A 10,425-nucleotide genomic window follows, 5' to 3' on the forward strand; every position below is an offset into this window, starting at 1 on the left:
GACCTAAACACTCAAAAAACGGTGTCACCATCACGGTCAAACTCAGTTCCGTGTATCAAATGCCTAAGGGAAGGAACCGAGCACCAGGCACCAGGGGACCGCAGGACATCGCTGAGCCAGGAAGAAACACCTAAAGGGTTGTACCAGAACCAGTGGGTAGAAGTAACGGGGACACAGATCTCTGCTCCAAACTGGAAGAATTTGTTATCAGACTAGAGTTGGCCCATCATGAAACCAGTTGCCTACTGGGCTGGCACTAGAGGATGGCGGCTAAGAAGACACCGAGATGTTCAGCAGGAGACGTCACATCAGGGAAGGAAGAAGGGAGGGGGTGGCCTGGTGCTCTTGAAGGTGACTTTGGGTTAGGGTCTACAGGTCAGTCCCTCTCCCTATAATGCTGGTTAATTTGGACATTTTCACTGTCCTGTCCTTTACAACCTTTACCTCCACAAATCCAAAAGGGATAGAGAGAGGCCAGTGGTGGATAGAAAGGCTTTTGCCTTCTGAGTTGTTCCTGGCAAGGAGGGAGATGGATGGGTCTGTCTTAAATCGAGGCCTGCAAACATACTGAAATCATATGCCTCAGAGGATATGTGCATCTGTGCACTTTTCTCAGAAGAGCTGGTTAAGAGGGGGCTGGTTCATATCAACTTTTGAGTGGAGGGGAAACTGAGGCACAATGGGGTCTGGGTGGCTCAGGCTGCGAGAGGGCCCAAGCTCCGGGATATGGACTGGAGCCCAAGTCTGTTGTCCTATGAGCCACGTGCTTTCCATGCCTTCTCTTCCAAAATCCTCACTATATCCCCCTGGCGTGAGACCTTTGCGCTCAGAGAGGTTAGGTAAACTCCCCAAGAACACACAGCTAGTGAGTGGCAGAACTGGGCTTTACACCCAAATTCTCTGGGCCTCAGAGCTGGTGCCTGATTTGGTTTGAACTCTTGGCTGCATAGTCTTAGGTCAAGAAAAGATGTTTGGTTTTGACAGAGGAGAAATAATGTTAAAGACGATGATTCGTGTAGGTGACAAGCTACCTACTCACCCAGCCTCAATTACAATTAAATTTGAATCAAAATTAATTTCACCCCTAAACAGCAGAAGGGGGGGCGATCAGTTTCCATATGACTCAAGCCAGACAGCTCTAGAAGAATGGAGCATCTGGAAACCAGAAAACCCAATCGTTTCCACCAGGCTGGGAACTGGAACCTAAGTGCCTTTGGTCCCTCTTCCTACCCTGTTTAGCTCACAGGTCAGGGCAGCCCAGAAAACCAAAAACAGACCTCTCTTCAACGACCCCGCCCCCTCAACACCGAGGAGTGGCTACTGGTTGAACAAAACAACACCTCAAACCTGGGTGCCCCGGGGTGACTGGCTCTGGGATGGGAGGAGTTGCTGTTCAACCACCAGCCCCCAGGGTGAACTGAGGAGGGTCTTAAGTCTGGGGAGACCACTGGAAGCGCTGCGGTGGGGAGGCTGGAGAAAACCGCCGCACTAACCCCTGCGGGCTGCAGGCCCCTGACGGGGGCGGGGAGACTTCCCTGTTAGAGCGCGCGGTTCTCCCCCCAAAGATCCAATGATCTAGGCAGGGCGCCCTGGGAAGTTTAAAGGGTCAACGCACCTCGCAAAGGCCGTTTGGCAGCACAGGGGGACTGTAGGGTAGAAAAGCAAAGTCGCAGCCCACTCCTCAGTCTGGTACCCCCATACCTCCCGTTAGGTCCCCCAGATCCTCTCGAACCTCAAGTGCCTCTGGGACCCCTGCAGGCCCCGGGGACCCCCGTCTACCGGCTCGGGGGCCCCGGCTCTTACCTCTATGCGCCGGCGGGGCCACTGTGCTCTGCCATCCCGAAGGCGCCGGAGCCCCAGCTGCACGCCGGACCGGGGTCACGAGGTGGCGGGGTCGCGGGGACGCAGGAAAGTTTCCGTAGCGCCAGGCAGGCGGAGCGGGCCAAGCAGGCGGCGGGGCCGGGCAGGAGCGCACTCCGGCGGGCTCCGTGCCTCCGCCTGCGCGGCGGTGCTCTGGCGGCAGGGCTCCCCCAGGCCACCCGGCCCGCCCAGCCCCGCCAATCGCAGGCCCCGCCACCCGCAGCTCCGCCCGCCCGGCCCGGACCGGACCGAGCGGAGGCGGGGAGGGGCGGGCCGGGGGCGCACCTGTTTGGCCAATCGACCCCACTACAAACCACCTCGCCACGGCCACACTGCCAGACTGAACAGGGCGATCCCCTCCGCTCTCGGCACCGTCCGCCCATTCCCCGCTTGGACCCGGTATCTAGGCTGGGCACCCCAACCCCAACCCCGACCCGGCCGGGTCGAGCGCGCCGCTGTCTCCTCCAGCCTGCGGAGGCCCTCTGTGCTCCCAGACTGCGCTCCCTCCCCAACCCCTAGAATGTCAAAGACAAAATCCTGGCTTTAGCCTGGGGACCATAGGGGTACAGGTTTGAGGAGAGGACTGCGACTCTGCTTGGTTCACCCCTTTTCTACTCCACATCCTCTTCTCCCTCAAGGATTTTCGCGCGTCCTCTACCCCGTAAACTTCGCAGCGAGCTTGCCGCGGTCTCCGACGGCGGGGCCGCGGGCTGATGCTAGGTGCAGAGCTCTGGGCGGATGGCAGGGTGAGGGAAGGTCACAGGCAAGGCGCTTCCAGCCCTCCCACCAACATAAACCCTCGGGAATCCTGTCTGGATTTGGGCAAACTTCTCCAGGGCGCTTGCGATCCGCTGCAGCGAGTCCCCCAACTTCTCTTGGGGTCACAACACATATTAAAGCTTGGCGATTCTATTGTTCCATTTTCCAGATAGGAAGACTGAGAGGCCAAAAGGAGACAAAAGCTTCTCCGTCGTGGTGGCGAGACGGCGACTTTTTCAAACCAAAGGTGAGTTTGCGGAGGGCGCCTGGCTCCCCTCCAGAGCCCGGCGCAGACGCTTGGGTTCTCCCTCGCTCGCCCCCCGCGGCGGACCTGGGGTGGGGAAGGAGAAAGAGGCGCCGGCAAGTGCCGGGAAGAGGGAGAGCACGCCGGCAGCCCGCCCTGCCTTACCTCGGCAGCAAAGCGTGTCCTCGCAGAGCGCGCCGGCCGGAGGCCCCAGCAGGGGCAGGGAGGCCCAGGCGAGCGCGCGGGAGGCCGCGCCGCCCGCTCCCATCCCGCACGGCCGGGGCCGCTCCTTCGCCCGCCGGCCTTCCACCCTCGGCGGCACCTGTGCGGACAGCGCTGTGCCTGCGGCCTCCGCCGCGGCCTCGGGGGTTGGGACGGGGCCAGGCCCGGGGTGGGGCGTCCGGGGCTCCCCGGGCTCCTTGGACTGTCGCAGCCCGGACTCCCACGGTCGCTGCCCCGGCTCCCCGCGACCAGCGCAGGGCAGGGCGCTATTTTTAGCTGGAGCTGTTCTCCCAGTTGGACAGACAGAACCAGTTAATTCGGCCGCTCGGGAAGGGCCTGCACCGGGAGCTCCCGGGAAGGGCAGCCGCAGCTCTGCTGAAAGCTGATCCTTCGCATTCCTGCCTCTCGAGGCGGGAGGGAGGGAGGACGCCTCTAATTCCCCCGGGAAGCCGGCGTCCTCTCTGAAGGCAGTCCTGGGCCCCAAGTGCACGCCCAGCGTGGGGCTCTTTAAATGGAATCTGAAACTCCACCTGCCTTCCTTCTGCAGACTTTGCCGATTTCCCATAAAATGCCCACCCTTCCTACTGGTGTCCAGCACTGGGAGGAGCCCCCCAGCAATGCGATCTGGTCCCCAGCACCGACAGAATCTGGCACACTCCAGGGACTCAGGAGCTACTTTCCTGAAAAAAGGAAAAGTGAAAATCCCGTATCAGATTAGCCAGAGGATCAAGTAGAGGTCTTCAGAGCCTAGGCAAGATGGGATAGATGGACCGGTGGCTTCGATATCCTACAGAAACCCTCACCCAACACCTTCTGATTGTATGACCTTGGCAAGTCTTCTCACCTCTCTGCCTGTTTCCTTTATGCATAAAAGGAGTCTGAGAAGCCCCAGAGATAGCGTCTGAGAAAGGCTTTGTAAAACAACAACAACAACAAAACAAAAACAAAAACCTGAGGGGCCTGCCCCAGTAACGAGAAATGAAGAAATTCAAAGAGGAAGAAGATGGAGGTCTGCTCTCACAAAGCCACTAGCTCTTCTAATTCAAGGGAGAAGGTGCGCCTTAGCCCCTGATAAGGTACAGCTAGACTGTGTGATACTAGCCCAGGGAGAGACCAAGAGCCTGGTGGACCAGAACAAGGGCTGCCAAAATAGACTCACACATGTATGGAAACCTGGTATGCGGCAAGAGCGGTGCTACACGTCACTGGGAAAAGGGTGGGCTTTTCTATCAAGGATGTTTTTTAGAGTAACTGGATATCCACATTGCGGAAAAAAGATATGAAATCCCTACCTCACACCTTCCATTAAAAAAAAAAAAATGCCAGGTGGGTTAAAGACTTAAACACAAAGAACCTGTGTAATAGGGGAAGATTTTTTAAAGATCCCAAAAGCGTGGGGCGTTTGGGTGGCTCAGTCGTTAAGCATCTGTCTTCAGGTCAGGTCATGATTGCAGGGTGCTGGGATCGAGCCCCGCAACAGGCTTCCCAGAATCTGCTTCTCCTTCTCCCTCCTTGCGATGCCTGGGTTCTCCCTCGCTAGCCCCGCGGCGGACCTGGGGTGGAGAAGGAGAAAGAGGCGCCGGCAAGTGCCTGGAAGAGGGAGAGCACGCGGGCATGCTCTCCCTACTTGTGCTCACTCTCTCTCTCTGTCAAATAAATAAATAAAATCTTTAAAAAAGACCTCAAAAGAACAAACTATCAAGGAAAAGATTGATACACTTAATTGAAGGATAAAATTCAGGGCACCTGGGTGGCTCAGTTGGTTGGGTTTCCAACTCCTGGTTTTGGCTCAGATCATGATCTCCATGTGCTGCGATCAAGCCCGTGATGGGCTCCACCACTCAGCACTGAGTCTGTTTGGGATCTTCTCCTCCTTCTACCCTCCCCCAGCTCATGCGCTCTCGCTCTCGCTCTCTAATAAATGAATAAATAAAATCTTTTTTTTAAAAAAAAAGGTATAAAATTCAAGGGGTGCCTGGGTGGCTCAGTGGGTTAAGCCTCTGCCTTCAGCTCAGGTCATAGTCTCAGGGTCCTGGGATGGAGCCCCACATCCGGCTCTCTGCTCTCTGTTGGCCTCTCTGCTTACTTGTGATCTCTCTCTCTCTCTGTCAAATAAATAAATAAAATCTTTTTTTTTTTAAGTGTAAAATTCCTGTCTGTCAAAAGAAGATATTTGAAACACAATCTCCAAAACATACAAAGATCTTCTACAAATCAATTTTCAAAAGAAACAAGAGAAAATGGAGTAAAATGTATGAACAGGCAATTTGAGGAAAGGAAACCATGAATGGCTAATAAACATATGAAAAGACATTCAGCCTCACTCTTCATCTGGGAAATGCAAAGTCAAACCCCAGAGACGTACCCTTGCACACCTGTGCGATTGGCCAAAACCAAAGAGGCAGGAAGGCAGAATGTGGATGAAGATATAGGGCACAGGGAAATCTCTCATACACCGTGGGGGCGGGGAGGGGAAATGAGTGCCCCATTCTGGGGAATAATCTGACAGTGTCTAGAAACGTTGAAGATGGTGTTCCGTACCCCAGTGACCCAGAGAACTTGGCTTCTGGGATAAACCTAAGACTTGCTCACAGCCACAGTGTTTACCCTCGTAAAGAATCTTAGGCAGTCTTGATGTCCAACAGCAGAAGGCACAAAGAAATGGTGGACCAATCCATGAAATTCTGTACAGCCATGAACATCGGTGGGGGTTCCTTATGGTTCATAAGTTGATGGGGGGGATGGGAAGTACGTAGGAGAAGACCGCGTTGGAAGACAGCATTCCTAGAGATTGTTAAAACATGCGAAACAGAATGATACCACATATTGCTGGGAATGCACATGTTTGGTAACAGTCTGAAGAAATTCAGAGGAATGATGAATACACCATGTAGTGAGGTGTTTGCCTGGCGGGGGGCGGGGAGGGAGACCTGAAGGGTCGGGGGACAGGGCTTTGTTGATATCGGTAAGGTTTTATTTCTTGACCTGGGTCAGGGGTGTTTGTTTTACTCTTCAGAACCTTTTTTAAAGATACAGAACAAGCAGGAGAGGATAAAACACAAAATCCCCATAAAATGCAGTGGTGCTCTGAACTTCAGTTTCTTCATTTCAATAATATGACCATCATGTCTGTGAAGTGATCAGAGCAAAGTCTGACTCACAGCGAAATGCTCAGTAAGACTTGAGAACACGTATAGCCTGTTCCTCGAACTCCCCCGGGATCCTGCGTTCCCCAGTCCCAGCCAGCAGAGACTGCCTCACTCTACTTAACAGGATCTCCCAAAGCCCCCCAGCCTCTGTCCTGCCTCCGTGCCTTTGCACAGACTGTTAACGTTTCCTAGAGCGTCCGTCCTCCCCCCGTCTTCTGTTGCCACTTTCAGCCCGTGGGGAACCCCTGCGAGGTCCTGGTCCACTCTCCAGGCAGACGACTCTCCCCACATCCACCCACCCCGCTGTCCGCGTCTGTCGCGTTGTACCCTGTTACACCTGGTTATGGCTCTGTGTCCTCCCTGAGCGGACTGGGAGCTCCTCCCGGTCACCAACCGTGTCTGAGCCACCTCTGCAGCCTGACTACCTACAGAAGGCCTGGCCTCGGGACGGCTGGATGAATGAATAAAGGGGGCAAGTGGACCCAAATGCTCACAGATGAGAAAGGGTCATGTCAGACTCTCAAAAGGAGAGCAATCCCACTTTGCAGATGGACTGCCTGGTCCTCATGAAGTGTTTTGGGGATGCAATGTGACCTTTGGGGTCAGAGAGACCTGGGATCCCCTCTCCGTTGAGCCACGTGTCTGCTGGAAGGGAAACGGCAGGCTGCTACCTCCCTCTGAGCCCTAGTTTCTGTGTCTGCACAGCCAGGACAGTGACTAGGGCTGACTGCAAGGGGTTCTCATGAAGAGTCAATGAGATAATAGAGGCAAAATGCATGACCCCATTTTTGGGAACAGGTAGCAATTATGTGACTGTTGGCCAAGAGGAAGATATTTGCGGGGGAAGGTGAATGGGACCCAACTGGGCTACCTACCACCGAAGAAGGAGGCTAGAAATAAATGCCAGGGAGTGTCCTCCGGCTTTGCACAAAAGCAAGCACCCGGGAGTCCGCCCTGGTGGTGGGAGGGTCAGAAGTGTGCCCCAGGTTAGTGCCTCTGGTCCTCCTTCCTCCGGTCCTTTGCGCTACCCTGGGGTGGGGGGCTGCACAGCATTTCAGAACCGCAGCCCTCCTCCCCGTCTCTCCACGTCCACTCTGGCCCCCTCCAATCTGTTCTCGTACATAGCCCAGGGAACTCAATCTGGACCCGTCTTTTCCTTGCCAGCTTCCATCTGCAGGGGCGACAGAGCCTGCGGCATCCTCCCCAGGGACGCGTCTGAGACTACCAAATACATCATCTACAGCATATACACAAAATCCACATATGTCCTCTTGTCGGGGGCTTCCATCAAGGCGACATACAGGATGGCAAATTGCTTATGGTCCACACCCTAGAAGATGAGCTGGCCAGTGTTACATGCTGTGGGAGAAACAAATACACAAAGTCGGCAGGGCAGTGCGGTCCTTGGAAAAGAACAGCACTCTGTGCTTCATGGGCTCAGATGAGATTTTCTGAACTAATGAGCCGATCCTCTGATCCAGATCACACTGGACGACGTCATATTATCCCGATGATGTGGACGTGGGCTACTGCTGCCACTTTGTCCCATGCAAATGACCACGCAGGGTGGGAATCCTGCCCAGCATAAGGTCTGCCTTAGCATGGATCGTGTGATGAAGCCCCAGACCCCCAGGAACTCGGGGCAGGGGTGCTGTGAATGGAAGGAGGGGAGGGCACCAAGGGGAGCTCTGTTCCTGTGTGCATGTGGGGCACTGAGGTCACAGGGAGCCACAGCGGTGATGTGTAAACCTCACTGCAGCTCTGGGGTGTTTGAAGATTTAGATACCTCGAGAGAATGCAGCTGGAGTGGGACACTGTGCGTGGAAGAAAGTTGATGACCCCGAAAGGGAGAAAGGCTCTGGTTCCCAGGGCGGCACTGTTCCAAGGGGCACAGCCCCGCCCGGTGTGGTCGGCCCGGAAGCCATGGTTCCCCCTCTGTGGTTTCTGGCACACCCTCTCTGCCGTCCTAGAGTTCCCGGAGTGCCCAGGCCGCTCATGGACCCTGCGGCCCGCACGTGAGGAGCTCCCAGAGTGCTCCTGACTGCCGGAGGTGGGTGGGTGGCTGTGGGGGTGCAGGGGGGTGCTGGGCTGGTGGACCACAGTAGTGGCTCCAGAAAAGTCCTCTAAGGAGATGACCTCAGAGCGTGTCTTAAAAGAGCAGAGAGAGACACAAGCCAGGCAAAGAGGGAAGAGCCCAGGCAAAGAGAAGGGCAAGGTGAAGCCACCCAGCACGTTCCGGAAACTCTAAGCAAGCGGCTGTGAGACAGGTCGGAGGCAAAGGAGGTGGGGGTGGGGCATGAGGGGCCTGAATGCTGTGCCCAGGAGCTTGGAATGTTTTGGGGGTGGGGGACTGGTGGATGCTGGGACATGCCGCCCAGACCCCCGCTTCCAGAATGCAGGACTCACTCCTCCAGGCATGTGGAGGTTGTTACAAAATGGCAACAACAGTGCCCAGGGGGCGGTTCCTTTTGGGGGCAGCCTGTGCCAAAGGAAACCACTGCAACCCGAGGTGACACTCCTTTCCTAGGGTGTCCTGCGTCCTGTGTTGGATTACCTGAGGGCTGAGCCCCTTGACACTACCCAGGACAACTCTGGAGGGCCAGCCCTGCTCCAGGCCCTCCCCAGGCCCCACACAGGGCAGCTCCTCTTTCCTTCTGCCCCGCCTCGCTGCGGGCCCCTCTGTCCCCAGGTGCCTTCAGCCTCAGAACAGTCTCTGAGCCGGCTCCCCCGGAAACCCACACTGAAACCCACACTGCGACAAGGAGAAAGGGAAGCACTTGCTGAGTATCCCACCGGCGGGAGGGACCCAGGAGACCCTGTGACTTTGCCAGAGCCGATGAGAGAGGTGACTGCTACTCACAGAAGCAGGCAGGTTCTCAGGAGGGGCAGAGAGGCTGGATCATCTGGAGACAGAAACAGAAATTGGGGCAGTTGGGGGTAGGGATGGGGTCAAGAAGTGGAGCAAGTCATAACCTTAACTTTTTTTTTTCTTTTGCTGCTGGAAGTGAGGTTGGTTCCTCAAAGGAGGAATAGATATTAGAATCGCATAAGAAATTAATGACCAGAGTGCATGATAAATGTTGCCACAGGAATAGTAAGGAGCACAGGGCTTTAAAGGGTGGATAGGAGTTCACCAGGAGGTGTGCCCGTAAGGGAAAGTCACATAAAACAGAGGAAACAGCTTGTGCCTGGAACCCAGCTGGGCTAGGATACCCAGAAGACAGCCAGGATGCCCAATAAAATGTCAATTTCACATAACTGATCAATGATTTTTTTTTTTAAAGATTTTATTCACTCACTTGACATAGAGAGAGAGATCACAAGCAGGCAGAGTCAGGCAGAGAGAAAGGGAGAATCAGGTTCCCTGCCGAGCAGAGAGCCCGATGCGGAGCCCGATCCCAGGATCCCGAGACCACGACCTGAGTCAAAGGCAGAGGTCCAACCCAATGAGCCACCAAGGCGCCCCTGAATGATTTTTTAGTACACGTTTGTCTTATGCAATATTTGGGACATACTTATCCCAAAAATTATCCATTATTTACTTTCACCTTCTTATCCTGGTCCTGCCAGCAGCCCACTAGTGGGCCCCACCAAACTGCAGCTTGGTATGCTCGGAACAGATTCTGTGGTATCCCTCTCGTTATCCAAACCCTCAGCTGTCATTGGAGGTCCTCTATTGTGTGACCCTCAGCCATCCCATCTCCCACCTTTGAAAACCCCCTTTAAACTCCTGCCTCTGAGCGTTTGCCGCACTGTATCCTCTGCCTCCCCACTATGTCCTCCCCGTGTCCACACCTCCAGGAAGCCTCCCAGATTTCTCTGGGAGAATGGAAGTAATAATGTCCACCAATCAGTAGCAGAAGGACCTTCGGCAAGTCACTTCATGTTTCTGAACCTTCGTTTCCTTGTCTCTGTACTGGGGACCATACCGCCTCTGCCAGGTTGCTGAGAGCACCAGACACACTCTCAAATGTTGGCATGTTCTCCCTGGGCATGCCTAGATCATAGCCTGGCACCCAGTGGGCACAGATACACATTAGCCGAACAGAACCAACTGCAAAGGACCTGAGCTTTTACAGCTTAATTTGCTTCTCGGAATTGCCATGCCCAACAGTGGAACCTAAACAAATTCAATATCCTATATTAAGATGATCTGAAAAGAGGTGAATAATGAAGCCCCTGCAATTCCGA

General features: G+C 54.8%; 1 long non-coding RNA gene across 1 annotated transcript; it reads left to right on the forward strand.

The window, feature by feature from the left end:
- The first annotated feature begins 2,170 nt into the window (after positions 1-2,170).
- LOC122917294 lies at positions 2,171-4,349 on the forward strand. The gene is made up of 3 exons (XR_006386375.1): positions 2,171-2,259; positions 2,789-2,866; positions 3,633-4,349. It is a non-coding gene; the product is annotated as an uncharacterized LOC122917294 (long non-coding RNA).
- Positions 4,350-10,425: the final 6,076 nt, after the last annotated feature.

The sequence above is a fragment of the Neovison vison genome, chromosome 9 (genome assembly GCF_020171115.1).
Source record: "Neovison vison isolate M4711 chromosome 9, ASM_NN_V1, whole genome shotgun sequence".
In the NCBI taxonomy this organism is placed as follows: domain Eukaryota; kingdom Metazoa; phylum Chordata; class Mammalia; order Carnivora; family Mustelidae; genus Neogale; species Neogale vison.